General features: G+C 33.1%; 2 long non-coding RNA genes across 2 annotated transcripts in view; both read right to left on the minus strand.

The window, feature by feature from the left end:
- LOC306645385 overlaps positions 1-9487 on the minus strand; it is a 37576-nt gene extending 28089 nt beyond the window's left edge. Inside the window, exon 1 of the long non-coding RNA XR_013759633.1 lies at positions 9177-9487. This is a non-coding gene — a long non-coding RNA (uncharacterized lncRNA). The remainder of the gene's footprint in view (positions 1-9176) is intronic.
- Positions 1-25181, minus strand: part of LOC306645379 — a 1014773-nt gene that overhangs the window by 745168 nt on the left and 244424 nt on the right. The gene's annotated exons all lie outside the window — the stretch shown is intronic.

Consider the following 25181-nt stretch of genomic DNA (forward strand, 5'->3'; position numbering starts at 1 on the left):
AATCAAATGTACAAGTTTGGCCTATATTTTGTGGAATAGACGTCTACTTATAAGTCATGACTATTGTAAAATGGAGGATACTGTTCTAACATTCCTCAAGTTGGCATCTCTGAGGAATGCATATAGCTGCATTTGGTTAATCCAAACACAGTGGCATAATGAAAAAGGAGATTGTTCTTCTCACATAACCAAAAAGGCAGAGATATATAGTCAGGGTTTGCTGAGAAAATCACCAGGGTTTATGCCAGTTTGTGTGTCTTTCTTGAAAATCATTAATTCTTAGTTTTCAATCTTATGGCCACTTCTCTTCCCTCAGGTATGGAAGCAGGGTATCAGGAAATAAGACAGAGTATATCAAAGTCTAAGGTTCCTGTCAGATTTACCAATCTCTTTTAGTTAGAAACCAGCCTGTACTCATTTTGTCCACTCATATCTCACCAACCACGCTGTGTTACAGGAGCATTGATTGCTACATTGGTATCTTTTAACTGGACATAGTGTTGCCACAGTTAGTAGTAGGAGAGAAAGTTTCTTATTAGGTATGTTGGAATACTAGCCTTCCATGATGATTCTACTCAAGGATCTGGAAATAGGGCTAAGAAGTGCATGTAGAATTCTGAGAGCTACTGGCCAGATTCAAAACAACTTGATTTTGCTGGTGCACCTCCCCTTCTTCCTCTTTCTTCTCTTTTGGAATCATATGACTAATTCTTCAGAAATCATTCATTATGAAAAACAGAAACAAATGTAGCAAAGCACACTCTGTCTATTGGCAGGCCACCAGCAGGAGCTACTGTATGATGATTCAAAAGGATGGGCAGGGGCCAGTGCCTACCTAAGCTGTAATGCATTATTAATCTGTCTCTGAAACTGTAATTACTTTCTGATTCTGTCTCTTCAGGCTTGCAAACAACTGCACTTAACAGCCTCCTCCTTGCTGATAACTTAGTGATCATTGCATACTATGGCTTACAGTCTGTTATTGCTTTATATTTCATATCTGAAATTTACTTAACTAATAAGCACATCTGAAAATTCATTATATGTGTGCAGTACTATCTACCCCCCTAAATTGAATGACAGCTTCTGTGGGTGTTCTCTAGAACCTTACCTCACAAGCTTAATTATCAAACTAATTTAGCAAGTCTCAGGATTATATCTCTTTCAAGGGGAAGCAAGTTGAGGAACTGAAGTAGGTGTATCTTTGTTTTCTTTCAATTATTCTTGGTCAAGGAAAACTACACTTAATATAAAGCCACTTTTCACTACCAAGGTGCTTTTCTCTAAATAAATGGATGCACACGATAGGTAGTGAAAGCAGCGAGAAATAAAACTACTCATTCACTGTTTGTAAACCTATGATTTTATATTCCTACTTATAATAATATCAACTATCAAATAACATATAAGAGAGATCATGAGGAATACTAAACATGTGCAAAAGCACAGAGCTACAACAGCATGAAGAGGGTTCTAGGTGAAATGCTTGGCAATGGCATTCTTTGCCTTCCTCTCATAATTTAATTCATAGTATCATCAACCAACTCAGTTCAATCAGTGCCAAACTAAAAATAATTTTTTTCCAGTGAATTATTTCAAACTCTCAAAAGTAATTTCTCATGAAAATTCTAATAAAAAATGCCTAAAATGCATTATCTAACATTTTAGTGGACCAGTAAATAGCTTGTCGATTGAGATTCTAAAATCTTTACACGGTATGGATTTCTGCTTTATGTTCTAAACTCTTGACTTTTTATAGAATAATTTACATCTCAATACATCTATTTAGCAAAGGGTGTCTAAAAAGTCTAGTTGAATTATAAATAATGATTCCAGTTACACATATGCATTGCATTATGAAGAACTAGCAATTGAAGAGTTCTGCACTTACTATTGATAAATAGTGTCTCAGACTTACTTAAGTCAGCAATTCTTACAGCTAAGGAAAAAAAAAATTCAGCTGACTACATAAGCTTGAAAATCCTGTCTCTTAATCACACTAAGCTTTATTAATATAAGGATCAAGAATTTAGCAAAGCTTGGCCAGTTTCCCCCTAAAAGCTTAGGATAAAGCATCCTAATTTTTCAGACAACTGCTTTGTCATGTGCTTGGTAGGCACCTTTTGCAAAACACAATGCACCTTTTGGTATTGTATCATCTCTTCTGTTAACCAAAAAAAAAAAAAAAAATTTTTTAGGTCATTATCACCAAAAACATTCAACCATAAAATTCACAGAAAGCCCATATCTTAACAACATCATTAAAATGCTAATTGCATTGTTGTTTCTTCCTGGGTTCTTAAACTCTGTTACTGAAAATTACCATTTGACGTTTTTTTCATGCATTTACTCATTCACAAAAATATGTAGAGTTAAATAAAAATTTAGACATTGAGTGAAAAATAGATAGCCTCAGCCCTCAGGCAACTTTAATAAAGTGACAGACTATGCTAATAGTCATTTGAGTCATACTAGTGTAACCAGTGAAGCAATCAAGGACAAATATAACAACTTCTCCAGACAAAAACTAAGAACTGCTGTAAGAGTGGATTCAAGATATACCTAAGAAAATGGTATACCATAGCAAACCTGTCTGTGGAAATAACACTTAGGCTAGAATATGAAGAGTGAGAAGGACATCAATTGGTCAAATGAAGGGTGGAGGAAAGAACTACAGATGGAGAGAGAGCAGCAAGTGCAACCGACAGACAATATAGAATTACAAAGAGAATGAGAGAAATCTAAGGAATCAAATACACCAACAAATGCTTAATATAGCTTAGAAGGCAAGATGAATCAGATTATTGTGGGGACAGAAAAAGACCATATAGAATATTTTGATTATTGGAATACTGACTTCATTTCAACTCAGAGCAATGGAAGGACTTTGAAATGACTTAAAAGTGTGGTTGGGATGAGAAGGAAGATAATTTTAAACCATTAAAGTAGAAGAAACACTCTATTTTTAATAAAAATTAAAGGAAAAAAGTGGAATAATATGGAATAATATTTATCTGAGAAACTGTATTTTGAGACTGTCATACAAGTACAAGAATGTATAGCATTAAGAACCAGCTAAAATGGCTGACTCCTAAATATTACACATATCATAAGTTAAATGTCCCAATTTTTTTCTGAAGATAAATTCACTTTGCCATTTTAAGCATTTTTTGCTTGGAAATAAATTAGTCAAAAAATCCAAGAAAGATAATTTGTCAGAGATGCATATTAATGTAAATAAAATATTAAAAACAATGACAGAAATGTTAGTATGGTGAGGACTGAGTCTTGGGAATTCAAAATGCATTCATATTAAAAGAGAGGATGGAAAATATATGCTCTGAGCAATCCATGTGTGTGTGTGTGTGGGGGGGGTGGTTATTACATTAGTGTTTCCAACAAGCCCAAACCAAAACCCCATTAAATATTTGATCAGTTAGCAAAAGACCAGCAAACACTCTTCACAACCATGAATATGAACATCTTGTAGACAGTTTAATGCATGACAAACCCATGAAAAAGATTATGCATGATAAAATAGTGCAATGTTGGCACATCCTAACTGTATGCAAAAATAAAAGTAAAGAAATCCACAGAACAATAAATGTGAGCTAAAACTGATCACAAAATAAGCTGTCTTTGGAAGAAATCATTGTAGACAGTCAGAAAATTACAGGCTAACTCCCAAATCTCATTATTCTCATATAAACTATTCCCTATTGTTCTGAGTCAATATATCAAGCCTAGAATTAACAGCTATTTGAGGATAAATACACAGAACAAGCTTACATATTTGCATCTACAATTGAGCTTTAATTAAAGAAATACCAAAATCAATTTTCTCCCTCAAACCTTAATCTATAACTCTACAACTACACTTGTAATTCCCACTTATGGGAATTTTTCTGGGCTAAAATATTCAGAAATTAATTAAAAAGCAAATATACATTTGAAAAGAGGGGAGACAGCTATTAACACATAAATCAATTTGCACATAGGTAGGACTTGGTTTTATATCTCAGATTTCACTAAACCTAGGGTAAGGAGGGAATGATACATTTTAAGGATCAAGAAATAGATTTGTAGAAGAGGAGGAAATTTAAGTGAAGGCACTATCAGAAAACAAGTCTTCATCTGGCTGTTTGTAGGGCAAAGGTGATGTGGGTTACATAGGGTGGTGGCCTGGGAAAAGCAATTATAATGTAAAGAAATGCTCAGTAATGGAAAAAAAATGTGAGTAGAAAGAAGAGTCTATCAAAACTAAGCACTACTATAAAATTCTTTATTTATACTTTTACTAAACCTGTTGAAGAAACTACTGCTGTCACATCAAAGCCATCTTTTGGGAGAGACATTTAAAGAAGAAACAAATGAACATTATAGCTAGTCCCTTAAAATTAACTATAAACTAAACATTTAAAGAATTAATATTTATCCTTAATTTTTGCAAAAAGAAGAAGAAGAAGAAGAAAAGAACATTTCCAAACTCATCTAGGGTGTTGAGCATTATTTGTGACTAGTGAATTTCAAAATATATAAGAACATTATAGTGAACTAACCACCATGGTATTGGCATGAAAACAGACACAGAGACCAATGGAACAGAATGGGGAGCTCAGAAATAAGCCCAGTCATCTAGTGTCATTTGATTTTCAGCAATGGCACCATGAACATACAATGGGTAAAGAACAATCTTCTCAATAAATGGGGCTGAGAGAACTGTATATCCATATATATGAGAACAAAAATTGACCCTTACCTAACCCCTTATACAAGGATCAACTCAAAATGGATTAAAGAGTTAATCATAAAATCTGAAATTAAAAAAAAAAACACCAGAAAAAAAACAGAAAAGGTTCCATGACATTGGTTGGAGCAGAGATAGCTAAGCTATGATTCCAAAAGTACGGACAATAAAAGTAAAAATAGACAAATAGAACTATATCAAATTTAAAAGTCTGCACACCAAAGTAAACAATTCATAAAGTGAGTAGAAAATCCATATATTGGGAGAAAATATGTTCAATGCATACAGTGAATAAGGGTCTAATATGCAAAATACAAAAGGAACCAAAATATTTATGAAAAGAAAGCAAATGATTGTATTAATAAGTGGGCAAAGAATTTGAATAAACTTTTCTTAAAAGTAAATATGTAAATAGGTAACATATAAGAAAAATTTTTAACAGTTCTAATCATCAGATGACAGCAAATTCAAATATTAATAATACACATATTAGCTTTTCTTAAAAGGATGAAAAATAACAAGTGCTGGCTAGGATAAGAAGGAAAGGGATCCTTGTACACTGTTGGTGGATTTGTGCACTAATTGTGAATAACTGTATGGAAGTTCCTCAAAAACTAAAAATAGAATCATTATGAAGTCAGGCAATCACAATACTGGATATGTATCCAAAGGAGTTAAAGTCAGTACAGTCAGTATGTTGAAGAGATGTCTGCACACTCACGTTCACTGTAGCATTATTCACAATATTGAAGGTACGGAAATAACCTAAGTATACATCAACAGATGAATGGATTAAAATATGACATAAACACAACAAAGTACTATTTATCCTTTGAATAAACAACAAAAACAAAAACACTCAGAAAATTCTGCCATTTTCAACACAAGGATGAATGTTGAGGGCATCACATTAGGTGAAATAAGCCAGGTTCAGAATGACAAATAATGAATGGTCTCACTCATGCATGAAATCTAAACAAATTCACATGAATGGAGAGTACAATGTCGGCCATCAGGGGCTGGGTGTCCTGTGTATGAAGTTACAATTCGATGGAGGAATAAATTCTGGTGTTCTATTGTACAGTACAGTGACTACGGTTAATAATAATGTATTGTGAATTTGAGAGAATATTTTAACTGTCACATAAGGAAATAATAATATTTGAACTGATGAATATACTAATTTCTTTGATTTGATCACTATACAAGGTGTACATTTATCCAAACATATAAACATATACTATTATTTGTCAGTTAACAATAAGGTAAATCTCAAATATAAACTACAGCTCTTTCTACATTTGGGCAGAAATAGGGAAGAAAAGAGATCCATTGAATAACAGAATGACAAACCTTGAAGATAAATGTTAACAGTTTAAAATGTACTAGCTTTTACTTAGTAATTATATTAAGTTCACTATGGTGAATGATTTACACATTCATATTTGAAGTGTTTAGCATAGAAATATAATACATTAATTCTGATTATTCCATATTCTGTATAAAAGTATGAAGAACACATGTTTAACGGTGGCCAGTATAGCTGTATCAGTGTTCCACTACTGTAACAAATATACAAGATAATCAACTTATAAAGTGAAAAGTTTTCTTTTGGCTCACAGTTTTAGATCTTTTAGTTGAGGATCAGTTGGTCCCATTGCTTTGGGCCTCTTCAGACACATTATGGCAGGACTGCTTGACAAAGCAAAACTGCTGACCTCATGGCCTAGAAGTAACTGGGGTCCTGTCTCCCATTCAAGGGCTTGCTTCATGACCTGAAGACCTCTCACTGGGCCCTAACTCTAAAAGTTTGCATCACCTCTTAATAATACCATTGCCTGAGGAGAAAGCCTTTAACACATATCCTTTGGGGGACATTCCAGACCTAAATTATAGCAGCAGCTAATAAAAAAAAAAAGATTTTAGAATTACCTACAGAGAAACAAATCAGAAGAGCACCTATTCTCTATGGGAAAAAAAATTTAAAGTCCTGAGTTTGCAATTGCATGAACTTTTAAGACAAATGCAAAATATATTGGATTATTACCTTTCATTGATTTAAGTTAACAGATACTGAAAACATTCAAAATGGGTTGATATATTTTTGTCTTTGTTTAAATAAAGCAAAACTTTAATAAATTCTAACCCATCTCGTTCTGATGAAATTATAACACATAAGAGCTCTTTATAAAGCTGGTAATTTAATTGATTGACTCTTCTCTAAAGTGGGAGAACACAGCATTCACAAATGAAATTTTTTCAATACACAACCTCTTACAGAATGAATGCCCAATTATTATATAACCTGATACCTCCTTGTTTTAGCTGAGAAAGAGAATGCTTTCAAACCAATATCAACGTAGAATTGGGGAGGAGGATTGGAGGTGGTATCTGGGAATGAACCCAGAGGTACTGTACCACTGAGCCACACCCCCAACCCTTTTGATTTTGACACAGGTTCTCCCTAAGTTGCTGAGGCTGGCCTCTACCTTGTGATTCTTCTGCCTTAGCCTCCTGAGTCACTGGGATTATAAGCATGTACCACCATGCCTGGATGCAATGTAGATTTTAACAATGTCATAGAATACCTTCTTGATGGTAGTTTGAACAAAGCTTTTTAACATACTAGGTTTAAGAAATTTGATTCATGTGGGCTGGGGATATAGCTCAGTTGGTAGGTTGCTTGCCTTCCAAGCACAAGACCCTGGGTTCAATCCCCAGCACTGCCAAAAAAAAAAAAAAAAAAAAAAAAGAAATTTGATTCATTTATAATGTAAAAATAAGCAGCAATAGGTAGGTGTCTATGATTTCATAGTAGTAAAAAATGAAAAATGTGTATTTTCACCTTAGTAAATAAACAGGCTATTCATGTTGCTAACAATAACATTATTAAAAGTGTACATAGCACATCTATCCAACAGAGCTGACTTCCCATTGGTTCTAGGAATTACTGAGCTGATCAGACTTGCAGTCATGCAACCCATGTTTTCTCCAATTGTTTTATATGCACCCCTCCAAGAACCCCATATTCTACCAAATGAGCTTATTTTCTGATTAAATCTGCTGTACTTAGTAATAACCCTGCTGTGTGTGCATCCTTGCCCTCAGAATGCACTCAAAGTTGTTTTGTATGACCAATGCTAGATTTTCAAAACACAACATCAAGTTTTTGACATACTATACCAATAATGATTCCTCAAAATGCAAGACTTGCTACCAGCAATCCCTGCAAGATCTTCTCAAAAATCTGGGACTAATCTAACAACAAACAAGGCAAACCCAACAAGGCAAATGGAATTTCAAATTTAATTAACATATCTATAATCTTAATATAGAAAATATCTTTCTGCAAGTTATTTAAATGAGGATCAAATGTTTTTGTAGTGGTTTTTATTGATACAGTTTATGAAGAAGATTGAGATAAGTTAAATAACATGCTATTTCAGTAATATGTATTAAAACGCCTACTCTGGACAAGTAGGCTCCAGATTTGATCTGTTCTCCTTTTTCCTCCCCATGGAATTCAATGCAAAATGGAGAAAAGTGTTCTGGGTTCTTGCTTCCAATCTTTCATATTGTTAAAACGCAGTTTGTGATTAAGAGTGAAGCATGGACTGAGATTCTGAATTTCCAACATGCTCCCAGGTGCTGTTGATACTGTTGGTGTTGATGTTGTTGGTGTGCTTGCCAGACCTGAGATGCAAAGCACTAGATAAATATAAGAAGATTTATATCACATAAATGTAGCAGTTGAGTCTCCATACTGACCATACCTCTTTTTGCTTTTTGGAAAGACAAATATGAGTAAATATCCCTGTTGATATTATAGGCAATCTTTAACCCTAACATCTTAATAAACAATTAACACTTAATTAGGTTTAAAAACAATTAAAATTTAATTATGTTTTTTTATTTATAAAAAAGAGAGATGTTAACAAATAAGAAACCGTGAAATGCTAAACAATCTCCTTGGTTTATTTTTAATTTGCCGAATTTCTTTGTTACTATGAAAACTTAAAGTAAGAAAGAAGTCATGGAGCATTGAAAATGTTTAATTTACACAGTGAATGGTGACCATACTTTCTGAAATAACCAAATGCTAAGAATAAATTGTTTTCATCCTAGAAGATGCATATCATCTTCAATAATAGCTAATTTTACAAATTTTTTCAGAATAAGTACTGAAGGAGCAATTTGGCTTATGTCAAAACTTGGTCCTTGAATACACCATTCATGTATAGATTAACACTCATGAAATATTAAGCATAATTTTTATTAGTTTAGATTAGAAAAATAAATGAGATTCATACACTGTTATGTAATGATGTTATACCAAAAATTTATTTCAAATAATTTTGTACTTTTTATCTTATTTAAATATATTTCTTTCATTAATCTAAAACACAAAACAAACAATAAAGCAACTTACCATGTATGAGTGGAAAATTTTCAAAAATCTAAGTCCAAATGAGGACTATCAGCTAGACTCAGCAATTTTCAGGTTCTTTAATAAAACCTGACCAGAAATTCAGATAAATGCCGATGTCTAAAAAGGAGGGCTTCTTTCTATATGGCTATTTTAGAAATCTGATTATGAACAGAGACTTTAAAGTGTATTAAATTTGGAAAACATTAATTTGACATTCTTCATGTGGATACATTGTTTATTAACTAAACAAAGTTTAAAGTACTCTAGTAGTAGAGAACTTCGAAATACAAACAATGAAACTGCATGGGGTATTAAAACATGCTAATGAAGCCAAGCCCCAAAGTTGAACACTTGTTGCCACCATTGTTGTTAGATCTTGTAAGAAAATTCACAATAGTGCATGAGAGATAGGTTGATATTATGTCATGTTTCGATATCTGTCTTGTAGTATGACAGTTTTTCAACCATAGTATCAAAGTCGTGGTATCAGAGAAACAAATATTCTTGTAGAACCTAAAATTCCAACTATTGAAATAAATAGTAGTCACTAAACAGAAAATAAACTTCATATCATTGAAACCATTTTCAGACTGTCTTTGTGTCTATCCATTTCTTAACAAGACTTACAGTTGATTCCCCACCTCTTTGCTTCAAATTGCCTTACATTTTGATTTTATTAGCATATTTATACAAATTTTTAAAACATTTTATAAAAGAGAAGTATGAAAAAATCACCTTGAATTCTGTTAGAATAACACTGTTTTGTCCTTTTTATATGATTAGTTACGTGTTTGTGTATGCTATAAAATTTTAAAGTAGAAACCCATTATACTGGTTTATTAAATTATTTGTTTTCACTTTAAAAATGTATTCTGAACAATTTTCCACTTATGATCATGACTGGAACATCAGTACAATGAGCCCTCTAAAGCAATGTCTGATCCACGAATGTAAAATTTATTTGATATACAACAGAACAATGGGAATCAAATACATCAATAAGCACTTTGGTAGGAAACATCTGCATATCTGACAATCCATGCTCAATAATCCCAGACTTTTGTTGTGGCTGTAAATAACATTTAATTAATTTGATAAATTGATGATTCTCTTCTAGACAATTTCCTAGGTACTAAAGATAAACAAACATGCATATGAGTATGTATCATGTACATTACATACAAATATATTAGCGTTGTGTGTATGTGTGTGCGTGTGTGTGTGTGTGTGTGTGTGTTATAAGAGCATATTACTGTTCTCCAGATCTCAAAGTTCAGTAGGCAATGAAGATCAAAGAGTTTTTTTTTTTTTTTTTTCTTTAATTTGGAACTCATGTATCCTTTTTCCCTTAAAATGCTGTGCTACACTCATGGCAGTTAATTGATCTGATAGAAAGGTTCTGGTCACATTTATCAACTGGTGGGCTTAAAGGATTATAGAAAATAATATTCCTATGAGACAACTCCCCAGGAAAAAATAGAGGGACAGTGTGACTCTGGAGGAGGGAGGGGAAATTAGCCAATGTGAAATCTCTCCCAGTACATCCTTTCCCAATAACAATTGGCCCTGAGGGGATAAAGCAAACTTTCACCCCTTCCCATGTTCAGCCCCAGCGTGTCCACCAAAAGTGAACATTTACCTCCACCAATCTCAGGGCATCTTGAAGAAAGGAGGCAAATACTGAATGCTGGGTCCTGAATTAATTGCAAATTAGTCCTAAATGGAGGCACAGCATATATTGAAACTCTGAGAAACAATGGATCCCAAAGAAAGTAAAACAATGGACAAGATTTGAGTATTCATCCATCAGAATCTGGATTCCTATCTCCCCAGATAATAATGAGTTTCAATCTTTTTACAACTACCTTCCTAAGTTAAAGTTCTAACTTGTATAACTAGCCCCTGACTGTCCAAAATGCATGTCTGCAGTCTCTAATGAAACTATAAAAACCCAGACTCCTTGTGTAACCTGGGTTTGTGGACCAGCTCCATTCCCAGAAAATGGGCCATCCAGTGCCTGATCCATGGACCTCACTGCAGAATAAAGGAAAGCCTGCTGATCTGAGGTTTGCTTCCTGTCTCCTGCCTCTGTAATTTGTGGGCCATGAGCTTACATGGCTAATATTTTGAGGTAAAGTGATCATAAAACATGCATGTTTCTACATATTATTCTCTAATATTTCATAAGAATTGGTAATAACTAGATTTTTATGATTTATATTTACTAGACAGGTTGAATTAACTATCAATTTTGCCCTAATCTCTTGAATATTCTCTATGACAACAATTACTTAGGAGAGCTTTCACTGGGCAAACATGAAAAAATTTAGTTATCGCATGAAGTGAATATGTATTAGAGCTTCTCTTAACACATGTCTGAAAGAAAAGTGAAGCATTCCATTGGCAAAAGCTCGGGAGATTTACAAGAGGTGTTATATGAAACTATTTTTCCCCTTTCCAAATCTCTCAAGGAAGAAAGTACAAGGAGGTGATCGATCATTTTCCAGTTCTTTATGTCAGTACATGACTTTCTAGAGCTGGAGCTAATGCCAACCTTGTCAGGAAAGTCCACCGTGAGGATCATGTGGTAGTTCCAGAGCTCCTGCAGAGACCTTACTCAGACTTTGATGTCTTTTAGAGTAATGACTCCTGGGTCCTTGCAATGTAGGACTTATTATATTGCAGCCACAATTTCTGGAACCTTGATTATAAAATTTATTTTACCTTAAGGTTGAGATAGACCAAGAGAAGAAAACAAATCTATATCTTAAAATAAATTTTCCTTTTAGATAAACTTCCATCTTAAAAGAAAATTAACACTAAACAAAGAAAAAAAAAACTGTTTCAATTGGCCTTACAGATTAGGAAAATTAAAATTCTTAAAGAATGTTATCAGTGACTCATACAGCCTGGGGCTATTCTATAATACTATGTCAGTAGCTCCTGAGATACAAACTCTGCTTTTCAGTTTTTTTTTTTTGTTTTGTTTTGTTTTTCATGATGATGTCTGTTGAACATTACATTGGTACTTTAAAGTGTGTTTGCACAAGACTTTGCAAAAGAAAAAAATAAAAATATATAAAAAGAAAGGAAAGTAAGGAATGTTTTACTATTTTCCAAAATTTGAGAGTACAAGATTGTTAAAAATACACATAATACACACACACATACACACACACACACACACACACACACACACACACACACATTCACACACCTCTACACATTCTGCCCACAGGAACTTATAGCGACTTAGACAAGTACATAGGAAAGGAAAAAAATCCTCTGAGCAAGTCACTTTATCTCCTGGAATCAAGTTAACATGGATATTGTCAAGTTTTTCTACAGGACCTTAAATGACTAGAGTAAGGCTATAGAATGTTATGCACCTGAAAAATATTTGTTTTCCTATTTTGTGACATCAGGTCTTCCAACAGGGATAAATTCAATTCTGTGCAGTAAAAGAACTATTTCTTAATTACCACAGTTAAAGAGTTAACATGAACACAGAAGTTCAACATCAGAACTTTAAAGTTGTAAGGTAATTTTTATTCTATTTAATCAATGGTTTCTCTTTTTTTTTCAACTTCAACAAGTCAAAATGTCAAATATACCAAAGATCTCTGAGGAGCCTAGTTCGTTTACACCTTCATTAAATGATCTGAGTTTTTCATAGATTCTAAAAAGGATGGATTGGGAAAAATGTATGTTCTGGTAGCTCTTCGAAGAGCTTTATTATAAACTAAGCTATATTTTACTAATCATCCTATTTTCAAAAGAATGAATTTAGAACTCTGGCCAAATGCATTGGAAATTAATTGCTGGTTTTCTCCTGAAGAAAGGGTAGATCTATAAATTTTGTTTTGAAACATTTTTTTATGTTTTTTGTTATATAGTTTCTAATATTCCAAAATATGTTGATGTACTTGATTTTATATTCATGTTAGTCATTGTGAAATTAATATCATTTGACAATAAATAAAAAGCACACTGGCTACTCTTGATCTGGCTTTGTTATATTTTAATTGCCAAATTCCCTCTTTGCTATTTATACTATATACCACTTATTTTTGGAAAGTTAAGTGGGATTCCATAGGAAATTTTTTAAATATGCATTTTCCAATGGATTAGGATTAATAGGATTAGTGCTGTTACTATTTTGGAAAAAGTGTTCTAAAATGTCTAGAATGTTTTTAACCAGTTATTGCATATCTTTGGATGGCATATAAGATCTTAAAGTCTGCTCATGAATACTCTGTATTTGTACTCCTAGTGAGTAAGGTTATCGGATGATCTTTCTCTTCTGGCTTTTGAATGAAAACAAATAAGTACACTACAAGATTACTATGTTGGTGCTTAAGTAATTTCCTATGAGCATTTGATTTAAAAATTTTTTAAAGTATATATGTTTTGTATAAAAGAAGAAAAACAGTAAAGGGAAGAGAATAATCACCTATAATCCTAAAACATGGACACAATTACTATTCTGATTTACTACATGTACATTCTTACATATTCATGAGTTTATATTATACACCTGGTTTTGGATGCCTTGTCCATTTAATGTGATATTACATACATTTCTTCTGTATTTTAACATTTCATAACCAATATCATATGTATAAAATAGTCTGCCATATTTAGTAATAATATATTTAAATTACTACTGAATAGTCACATTTTCTATATTTTTGATACTTTAAATAATATAGAAATGCCATCATGCATATGTACTTAAAATTTCGAATCACTGAATTAGATACAAAAGCAGGCTCTTGTAGACATCTGTGGAAATATATACTTTTATCGCTTTTTCTGGAAATTCCCTTTCCTTACTTCATCCACATATTTGATATGGCAACTGTCAGTCTGTACAACATGAGTTAACCCTTGTCACAGTAAACATAAATACTTCCCTGAGAAATTTTAATGGGAAGTAAAAGAGTGATCTTTCTCTACTCTATATGGTTCCAAAATGTAAATCTCAAGAGGTAATGATGATATGTTTCAACATTTGGACTAATTTACAGAGGAAACCCATCTGGTGGTAGAGGAAAAAATCATTAAGAGCACAGAGAGAAGCAGAAACAATGGGCAGAAAGAAAGAATAGTACTGGAGTCTCACAGTGATCCACTCCTGAGGCAGATTTGCATTCTGGTTCTTGGAATTATCAAAAACTAAAGAATTTTGTATCTTTATTTATTTATTTTTTTAAGAAGTAATCCAGTTTATTCAGATAATTCTTCCAGTTCTGAAACATTACAAACAAGCAAGGTTTTTTTTTTTCTTTTTTGCTTATATTTTTATCATTTTAATTTGTTTCATTTTTATTTTTAAAGTCAAAACATGTACTTAAGGGTTAAAAAAAAGGAAAATACTCCAGTTTTTCATATTTTGTCAGAAGTACATATTTTTTAATGTAAATGATTAGAAGAGGTGTTTTAAAGAAATTATAAAACCTATGAAATATTGTAAAGACAATTACCAACAGAATCTGAAGGTTGTTTAAAGAGTACTTAACTAGAATATCTAACTTTTAGTTTACCTTGTATTGTAAAAATATTTTTAATAATAAACTTTGTGACATCTTTCCATAGCCAAACCACAAATAAAATGGCTGAAGTAAAGTCATACTACTGCTTTCATATCTGGTTCAGAAGTTCTGATTTTGACAAATTTCAAATAAAAAAAACAAAAAATGTTATTTTATTATTCCTTTAATTCTGTCATTTTTTCAAATTCCTTATTTCTTCTGGCTACATTTCCCTGCTTCTTTCTCCTCTCAAAGATCTCTATGTTAGAGAACTCTAAGTAAGGGACCTTGTATCTTTATCGAAATCGTCCCCCTTTTATTTTTACTCCTCTGCCCAGATTTGTTCCCATAATTTCAATAAAAACTCCTAGTGCAATCAATGAAGATCAATGTTTTACAGGTTCTTGAGGTATACTACTTGTGCTGTCTTTCACTTTGTTCACCTTAGCTAAAATGGTACTTGATTTTCTACAATTAAATTTTCTATATGGTTTCAAGTTAGACTTGGCTACAAGAGAAATCTGCACATGGTTTAGAAATTAGAGAAACAGTAGTCAGTCACTCTCTACAGGTGTATGTAGGATGTTAGGACCTAGGATAGCTTGCATAGGGCTGTGATCTACTGATTCACTTTATTGGCCTAGGGCAACCATGTGGCATGTAGCTCCTGAAGGTTCTGCGGATTGCTTTCCTTAATATTCTCTAATTTTGTATCAAGTACACTTCAGAAGGTCGTCTGTATTGTCAGTGTTGTTGTTGATGACAGACAAGCATGAGTGCTCATTCCTCTTCATGAATCTTTGTTTATCCTCATGGAATTCACTTTTGCCCTTGTGCTCTTCCAAGTCACAATTATCTTTCAGTTTTGAACACCATTCCAGCCAACTTAACTAGAATATCTAACTTTATACTCAACAGTACATACAGAAGTGATAGTCTTATAGAAACTACCCCATCATTTCCAACAATTCTATAAAGTCTAATCCCTATAATAAAGTGCTTACTCAATATCATTAAAATTGATTCTGTTTCTTTAACCAAACACTGATTAATACAGATATAAGAAGAGTGATTCTGCAATTAAAACATCATGGTTTGGAGCATCTGAAACCATGCAGCAATGACCTTGGGTTCAGGAAGTGTGGGGAAGCAAAAAGTGTGTCAGAAGACTATCAACTTCTTCAGACTAGCCTGAAGGAGACTCTCAGAGTTTAAAGAGGCTAGCCTCTAAGTAAATATTGCCCCTGGGAGGTCAGGAGTCATACCCTCTGTGCCTTGAATGAATTCCTGATGCCTAGGCTGTCTTGTGCCACTAATTTGGAAGTAGATCACTCAGAGTTGCATCTGGTTTCTTGCTCTAGAGTTCTACACTGTGTCCTTTATATTTTAGAAAATTTCCTATTTCTACTCATTAGTCCAAATTGAAAATCAAAGGACACCTAGCTAATCACAGAATAATTATAAGTAGTTTAAAAGTTTTACACTCATACTGACATACAAAAATTTACATTTTTATATCTTTACTCTTTTTATGCAATTTCAAATGAAGAAATATCCCCTAGATGAAAAATTATGAGCTCCTTTTATTTGTTATTTGTATAAACTTTAATCAGCTCTTTCATTTGAGGAATTGTGTAGTCCTTTATTCAATCATTTAGAAAATATTTGTTGAGTTCTTTCATTGTGCATGGAAGTGGGTTAATCAAGGAGGATACAAAGAATTACACAGTTTCTGAGTAATCACACTGTGGCAGCAATGTGAATTGTAAACCAAAACTAATACATTTCCTTGATTCTGTAATGCACTTATTTTTCACATTTAAATCATTTTAAAATTAAGTCACATCATATAATTGATGGGTGCATTTAATGTGGGAGTGTTTCTTTTTTTCTTCTTGAAAAGTTGCTATTGAATCAACAGTGTGCTTCTAATCATCCATGATGTTTTGAAGGAAATGCAATGTTGCATAAGTTATTATACATTAAATGCCAAGAGACATATGAGGAGACTTAAGAATTTTTTTCCAGCTAAAATTACATAACTCTTCAAAGCATTTCAGTGACTTTATAAGAGAAAAGCAGAGGTATGACACTAACAATGATCTTCTATGGATATTTAATATGAACTTTCTTATAATGCTAACAATAGCTTTCAACAGTAGGCAATGTCTTCATTTTCTAGATCATACAATTGAGAATCAAATTAGCAAGATGAAAAGAAATATGTATCAGTTTTCAAACTGAAATGTCTCTAAACTGATGTGTGTATTCTTTTCAGATAATAATATCAAGGGAATTCACATTATTTCTATATATTACACCTATGCTCTAAAGTGACAGCAATATGACTTATAAACCGAAACTAATACATAAAATAAAATAAAACTCAGTAAGTACTAGCATTCATCCCCACTTTGGAGATGAGAAACCTGCAACTTATAGAAATCTAATAAGATTTCCAAGGTTACACAGCTAGTAAGTGACAAACTTGGAGTAAGGACACGAGCAGCCTGATGGATGCCTATGCTCTTAACCAGCATACAGTGAGCCTCTCAACACAGCAGAACTCTTCTCCCAAATCTCCCACTACCCAATTTAAAAATGTAACTCCCTCAACTCCTGACTTTCCTTCCCCAACTCTACTGATCATCCTTTAACTACATAACTGAAAGATTTATTATGTATGTAATTCCTACCACCTCCAAACAAACTCAACAGCAGGGAATTTTTTGGTATATGCTGCTTACTGGTATATTTTAGCAGACTGGAATGGTGCCTGGAACAAGGTAGGAGTTCAATAGGTATTTGTTGAGTGAATGAATGAACAAATTTTAGAACGGGAGACAAGAGAGAGTATTCAGTGAATGAACAGTAATTGGAGAGGAACAGAGGCAGGGAAGTAGGAGTTGTGTGCTAAAACATTGATTAGTGCAGTTTGCCTCAAGGCATCAAGCAGGAACAGAAGAAATCATTGAGCAAGGCTCCCAGGATGGGAGGTTGAAGTCATCAGGCTCATACACACAAGCCTTTGCTCCCTCACATTTTGTTTATAGCTTGTTCAGCAATAGTCACTGGAAAGGAGGGCAGGAAGACATCAAAGTAGCTGTATTGTTCATATTTTTTTCTTCCCTTTGGCAGCTATTTGCTCTATTTCCTGCTGACACTACAATTTCAGCAATTTAATGATACAATTGTTTCTGAAAATGACACAGAAACAGACACCCTCAGCCATTTAATTGGCTGCCCTGATGAAGTGAAATCTGCTGCTTTCTAATTTCATTGGCAGGGGGTGGTAAATGGAGAGGTGGGGAGAAAGATGGTATCTATTTCCATTCAGAAAATAATATGAAAGAATTTTAAACCCAAGACTACCTAATTAAGGTTGCTATTTCAGTGACATGCACTAAGATAACTAAAGATTTCATTTAATCCCTGCAAAGATGTTACAAAAATTATTAATCTTCCAATTCAACTTGCCTTTAGGTCAATGTAATTTTACTTTCTATAGAAATTCTACTTTACATTTTGTCAAATTTACTCTCCAGTGGTTTACTATTGCCAATAAATCATAGCAGGAAGTACAACTCTTGTATGAAGCCCAATCCTTTCTCCTGCATGTTCTAGGTTTGCGCTAGCCAGTTTTGGGGGGATTTTGGTGCAATCAGTTCCTGCATCTTTGCACTTGCCTCAAACTTGCCATCTCCTCAACATTTGAAGGAGTGCTTTAAATACAGTGGCACTTGTATTTGCTATTATTTAACAGAATTTCCTAAAGGTTACAGAAAGTTTAGCAAAGTTGGATCAAGTCTTCCTTATTTTCTTCCTGAACACATAAAACAAAACATTAGATTTCTCCATAGGCTAATTTGCATAGGAAAATACATGATTAGTATCTAGAATATTATGATACTGATGCCCAGGTGCTAAAACTGAGTGTTGCACATTAAGTAAGTGTAAACTAAAGATTGTAGAAAACCTGCAAATAGTTATTCAATTTAGTTAATGAGGAAGACTATGAAAGGAGTTTATAAAATGATAAAGCAATATACCTACATGTTAAATCACATTTTTAAATGTAACTCTTTTCTATGGCATCAACATGCTTAAAAAATCATATGACCATTTTGATATAGAAAGACAAAACTTTTTATAAAATCCAACCCCATTTATGATAAAAACTCAGTAAACATAGAGTAGAAGAAAACTTCCTCCTGATAAAGAATATCTACAAAAATCTAGTTAACAACACAAGATAGTGATAAACTTGCAACTTCCTTAAAAAGACCAAGAAAAAGGCAAAATTGTCTTCTCTCAAAACTCCTTTCCAACATCATACTGGAAGTCTTTGCTAAAACAATGAAAAAAGAAAAGAAAAGAAGTTATATTGATCATGAAAGAAGAAACAAATTTTTTTTTTTAAGGTAACAAGATCACCTATGTAGAAAAATCTAAAAGAATCAACAACAACAAATAATTCCTGGAGCTAGTAAGCAACTATAGCAATTTTTCAAGATACAAGGCTAATAAGTCAATCACTGTTCTATATATCAGCAATTAATAAATAGAATATAAGTTAAAAGCACTATAATTTACATCAGTGCATAACAAAATTAAACAAAAATATAAGCTGAATAAAATATGTATAAGATATGTAATATAGACACTGAAAATGATAAAAGAATTTGAAGAACTAAACAAATGTATAGATAATCCATATTAATGGTTATGAAGACCCAACAATATCAAGATATAACTTTTTCCCAAATTGATCTATAATGGTCAAAACCCAGAACGCTAACAACACAAAATGCCCTAGAGGATGTGGAACAATAGGAACTTTCCATTCACTGCTGGTAAGAGTTCAAAGGGGTAAATAAATGCTCTTTGGAAGACAGTGTGGGGGTTTCGTACAAACAAGACATACTCTTGCCATAGGGCCCAATTATTTCACTCCTTGGTATTTATTCAAAGAAGTGAAAAACTTGTGGCCACGTAAAAACTGCACATAGAGGTTTACAGCATCTTTACCTATTAATTTCTAAAATATGGAATCAACTAATATGTCTTACAGTAGGTGAATGGGTAAACTATAGTGCAATCAAAAAATGAAACATTACCCAGCAGTAAAATGAAATGAACTATCCAAACCATTAAAGGAAATTTAAATACATATTACTTCATGGGAGAAACCAATCTGAAAATTCTACATACTGTAGGATTCCAAATGCTTGCTACTCAGGAAGAGGTAAAAATAAGGCGACAGTAAAATGCTCAGTGATTGCCAGTTATTGGTGAGAGGGATAAATAACTGGTAAAACACAGAGGAAATTCAGGGCAGTGAAAATACTCTCAACAAAACCTTAAAGGTGGTTCTGTGCCATTATGCATTCTTCTACTCTCATAGAATGAACAACAGAGAGTGAACATCAAGAGTGAACTCTGATGTAAACTATGGCCTTTGGGTAATACAGATCTGTCAATCTTCATTTGATATTGACCTTCATCAAACATAACAAATATCTTTGATGGGGATGTTGGTAATTGTTGGTTATGTAGGTGGGGGTAGGGGATATATTGGAATATATGGGAAGCTTCTTTACCTTCCTTTCAATTTTGTTGTGAACTGAACACTGATGTAAAAAACTCTAAAATAAAGGCAACCCTTCCACCTAAAAAGAAAATGCTACCAAACTTCTTTGGGGAAGGTCATGTCCAATATTACTCCTCCTCTTTCTGCCAACAATGTGGCACTCCTTTAAGCTGCTGTGATAAAAGTTTTTATTTCAGTAACCTTTCTCATTTCAATAACTTCAGTCCATGTGACTTAGATCCATTCCTGATTCAGTCTTGTTTAAATTATCAGCACTTAGTATTTTGTAAGTCCCCTTTTCTGGCAAACTTTCTCAAAAGTTCACATAAAAACTCTATGGACTGTTTTCAGTTTTTCTCCATTTAGAATGATGTTGGCTATGGGCTTAGCATAGATAGCCTTTACATTGTTAAGGTATCTTCCTACTATTTCTATATTTTCTAGTGTTTTAAGCATGAAGGTGTGCTGTGTTTTATCAAATGTTTTCTCAGCATCTATTGAAATAATCATATGATTCTTAACGTTAAGTTTACTGATATAATGAATTACATTTATTGATTTCTGGATATTGAACCAACCTTGCATCCCTGGGATAAGCCCCACTTGATCATGGTGCACTATCTTTTTAATATGTTTTTGTATGGAATGGAAGAAACAGAAGTGGAGGAATTATTTTTCATTCTGGAGAAAGAAGAAGAGGGCAGCAAATAATGAGACAGGTGCTATGAAGAGATATTTGAAACAAGATGCTAAGGCAATACAGAAATGGGAAATGAGCCCCAAAGATGAAATCTGGAAAATAATATTAGAAATAGATTGTAAATGAAAAGTGGAGCTTCAGAGTTTGAAGGCAGGGGTCAAGTGCATTTTCTTTAGACAAAGAGAGATGGAATGACTTCCAATATACAATGAAGAAATAAACAGCCAGAATATTTTGAATGGAGGATACCTGTTCAAAATCTGTTAGGGTGTCATCTGACAAACTAGACCAGTTGAGTTGGCTTGCAACCAAAATAGCAGGAAATATTGGCACATGTAGAACTTTGTTAGATTATTTAATTACTTTTTGAAAAGATCTTTCCTTTTCAATTTTATAATCTTAAAGCTGAGTGGTCTATTTTTGGTTTATTAAATGTGAGAGGAAAAGTACTGCAATATGTTATGTAAAATCTCTTTAATAAATGTCATTTGTAAAACAGAATTTCCTCTCTCAAAGTCATATTATATGTGTATGCATTTTATTATAAATACCAACTGAAATTTTAATCTAAAATTTCTAAAATGCTAGGGCTAGAATAGATAGATATACAGACAGATTTAGATATACTCTTCATTATATCACAATTTAGTCTTCCAAATGTCATATTCTAAGAGAATTTAGATATGGTTCCAAAGAATAATATCCCTTAACTTACTATGCATTTGAGTAAAAAATATATGTGGACAATGGCAAGTAGAGTATAAATTTGTTCTAAGTAAATTCCTAACATTTTAATGAATGCAAATTATGCTCTTGTAAACTTAAATATAAAACAAGATTTTGTATATTTATTCTTGCCCTATATCTTTCCCATTACAAATTCAGAAGTTCAAGAAACCAAAGTTTCTTGTAATTAAAATAATGCTTAAGTCATAAGACCTTATAATAATACTCTAAACAAAATACTATGTGTTTCTTTGACAAAACCTTTATATGATTAACTTAGTTAATAACTAGAATGGCCTTATGAGGGAGAGATTTTTACAGGTGGAGAAACTTTGACAAAGAAATATTGGGAAACTTCTTCAAGGTCATACAAATAACAACTAATGGAACCCATATTATATTTTCCAGAATCCATGCTCTTGATCTCTATGACATACTCTGTCATATATTATAATTACAATCTTTTATGGAAAATATTTTTGCTAATCATATTTTCTGAAAACTTTTATAATACTAGAAAATGTACCAGTTGATCTCACTGGGAAAATAGCACATATTTTCACTTATTTCTCCGTAATAGATAGTAAGAAGTCATGGTTAAGTTGATCTCTATCACAGGAACCTCATTTAGTTTTGACCAATTAGGGAGGCAAAAAATGAAGATGGTAAATGGAATACCCTTGGGTCTTCCTAGCAGGATCAAGTCATATCAGGAAACAATGCTGAGGTAATTATGTCCATCTCCAGTTCCTAGCACAATTGGCTAACAAGAGTCACGAAGAGCAAGAACTATATCTCAGTCCTTGCACGAACTCATCTTTTTGGCTACCAAGTGACATTCAAGCAAGCAGAGGACTGATTCTTAAGACAGTTGCCTGAAATTTAATGCTAGATTTCTAACCACGAGAATATAACCTTTAACTCTTGGTACTTTTATAAAGAGACAAATGAAATAGACAAAAGAACTGTCAGTAACAAGCCAATAATGCAGTTCAACAAATATTTTGTGTGTGAGCCAGGCATACACTATGGGTATTCAGTGTTCACAATAAACCTTCACAAGTTTGGCCTATTTTGACTTTTATTAAATCTATAGATAAAGGTGCAGTGTTATCTTCCTTTCCCACCTCAAACTCTAACTCATCTTTTCATTACAAATACCTGACCAAACAAAATGTCAAATTTTATATATAGAATTCACTTGAATAGCCCTTACATCAAAGTGATGCTTTCTTAGAAGATCAGAACTGCTAATATGTATTGGCGTAGCAAAAGACTCTCCAATGGCTAAAGCATTGCTTTTGAGAGAGATAAGCCACTTTTGGAGCAGGAAAAAAAAATATACGCATATTTTTATAAGAAAGCAGAATAGAGGTTCAACATAGAATGGATAAGCTCAGCAGATATGTAGGTTATAGGACAAATGAATATAAATTCAATGAAGTACATTCCTAAGGGTGACCTGAAGTCACATACATAACACAAAAAATAAGACAACACTGAAGGAGAAGTTAGAGGTACAAATTCAACTCTTAGCAAGAACAGAATGCACTGGTCAGAGTTCAGTTGGCATCTCTTACAAGCCCATAGTTAGGGAACAGAAGGTGTATGGTTCCTTCCATTAAGGGATGAGCATAAACTGTGGAAAAGTGCTACAAAATGAGAAGAATGCTGAGGGTTGTAAACAAGAATATTCTTTTGGAGCGGAAGTTGAAGGTATTGACCATGTAGCATTGGGGCAGAAAACTTTCAGGTTCGTCTGTCCCTATCTGGATATTACAATCAAGTAGTTCATCTTTTAGATGCTAAAGGATCCTTAATCTACACAAAGGCGTCTTCATTGGTGTGGTTTCTCTGTTATTCTAGCGAAACACTTTAGTATAACATAACTTCTTCCTATTTGTTTTGCTCCTCAGGAGGACAGTAAGCACCCCTGACTTCCTTTCTTTCATCTTAAGTGCAAACAGTATCTTAGATAAACAGGGAAATTCAGAACCTAAGGTAATTCTTCTCTGAATGATTTCTCATCTAACAAGATGCCTGTTTAATAAAAGAAATCATGATGTCTATTTTCTCCCTTATGTGACAGGTATTTTCAAGGTGGATGGGCAAGATAAAAAGGAGATTTATCTATTCAACGAACATTTATGAAAAAATGACAATTGCGTGGAAAATAGATATAGGATTCTCCTCAAAGTTACTATAGAAATCTGAGGAACTACAACCACTGGGAAATGGAGATATCTTATTATCTTTACAAGATAAAAATTAAATAGGGATGTTTGGTCTCATTATTTTTATCTCCCCCCACACAACTTGTTCTCATCAGCTTGGATCACCTACAATTTAGTGAATCCATCAATTTTTTCCAAGGCACAGATCTGTTTATAGATTAGAACAGATTAGAACAACAAAGAAAGAACAATAATAAAACACCACTGCATTTAATAACTCCTTCTTGTTTACAGAATAAAATATAATTTTTAAAATCAGGCTTCAAAGACTTATACCAACCTGGTATCTCACTCTTCCTTATCATATTCTATGATTTAGCCTATCCTCTATTACAAATTGTCCCTAATTATTTCTACCTCTATGCTTCTGTTACTCTCCTCTTGAAAGAAATTGATTTTATCTAACCCTACATATCTATATCTCATCAAGTTCAGAATGCCAATTACTTTTTTCAGTTCTTTCATGTTAGAACAGCTAAATTGAAGCCTCTCTCTTCAAAATGCTCCTTCTATTTAACTTGACAAGTTATCAAATCTCTCCCTGAGATATAGTTATGAACACGTGTTGTCAATATTTTCCCCTCACTTAGAGATATCATTATATGTAATGTCTTCATAGTAACAAACCTGCAAAGAATTTCTAGTTAGTTAAGAGCATATCAATTTTTACAGCATGTACAGTGTCGACTCAAGCCAATCCTTCACTATTCAGTTTTCTCTGAGCACCTTGAACAAGGCACTATACCAAACAATTATTTATATTAATTTGTCTGGGGTTATGTTCTATTTTATTTGATTCTTGCCTTTTTTGATGTTAACTACAGCATTATATGGTACAAAAGTTGGTATATTTGAAGTCTGAGAGATAGAGAATTGAAACCTAGCTCTGAAATTAAACAGCTCTATACACTTGGACAAATTACCAACTGCGTTAGAGCTTTTTTTTTTTTTTTTTTATGAGGATAACACCATCTCCCTTACAATATTTTTATGAGAATTAAATGGGATGATTCACATTAAGAACCTATGACATGGACAGCCCTCACATGGGTGCTGACTTTTTTCTTTTAACACACCATATCATAAGCCACATCATCTTTGTAAAAAGAACATTCCCTAACTCACTTTGTAAAGGTTCTCCAAGTGGTACACAGAGTAAAAACAGAACCCAGGCTGCACACAATTAGTACTATGAACCAAATGGGATCTAAACAGGAATGG

This window comes from Sciurus vulgaris (assembly GCF_902686455.1).
Source record: "Sciurus vulgaris genome assembly, chromosome: 15".
Lineage (NCBI taxonomy): Eukaryota > Metazoa > Chordata > Mammalia > Rodentia > Sciuridae > Sciurus > Sciurus vulgaris.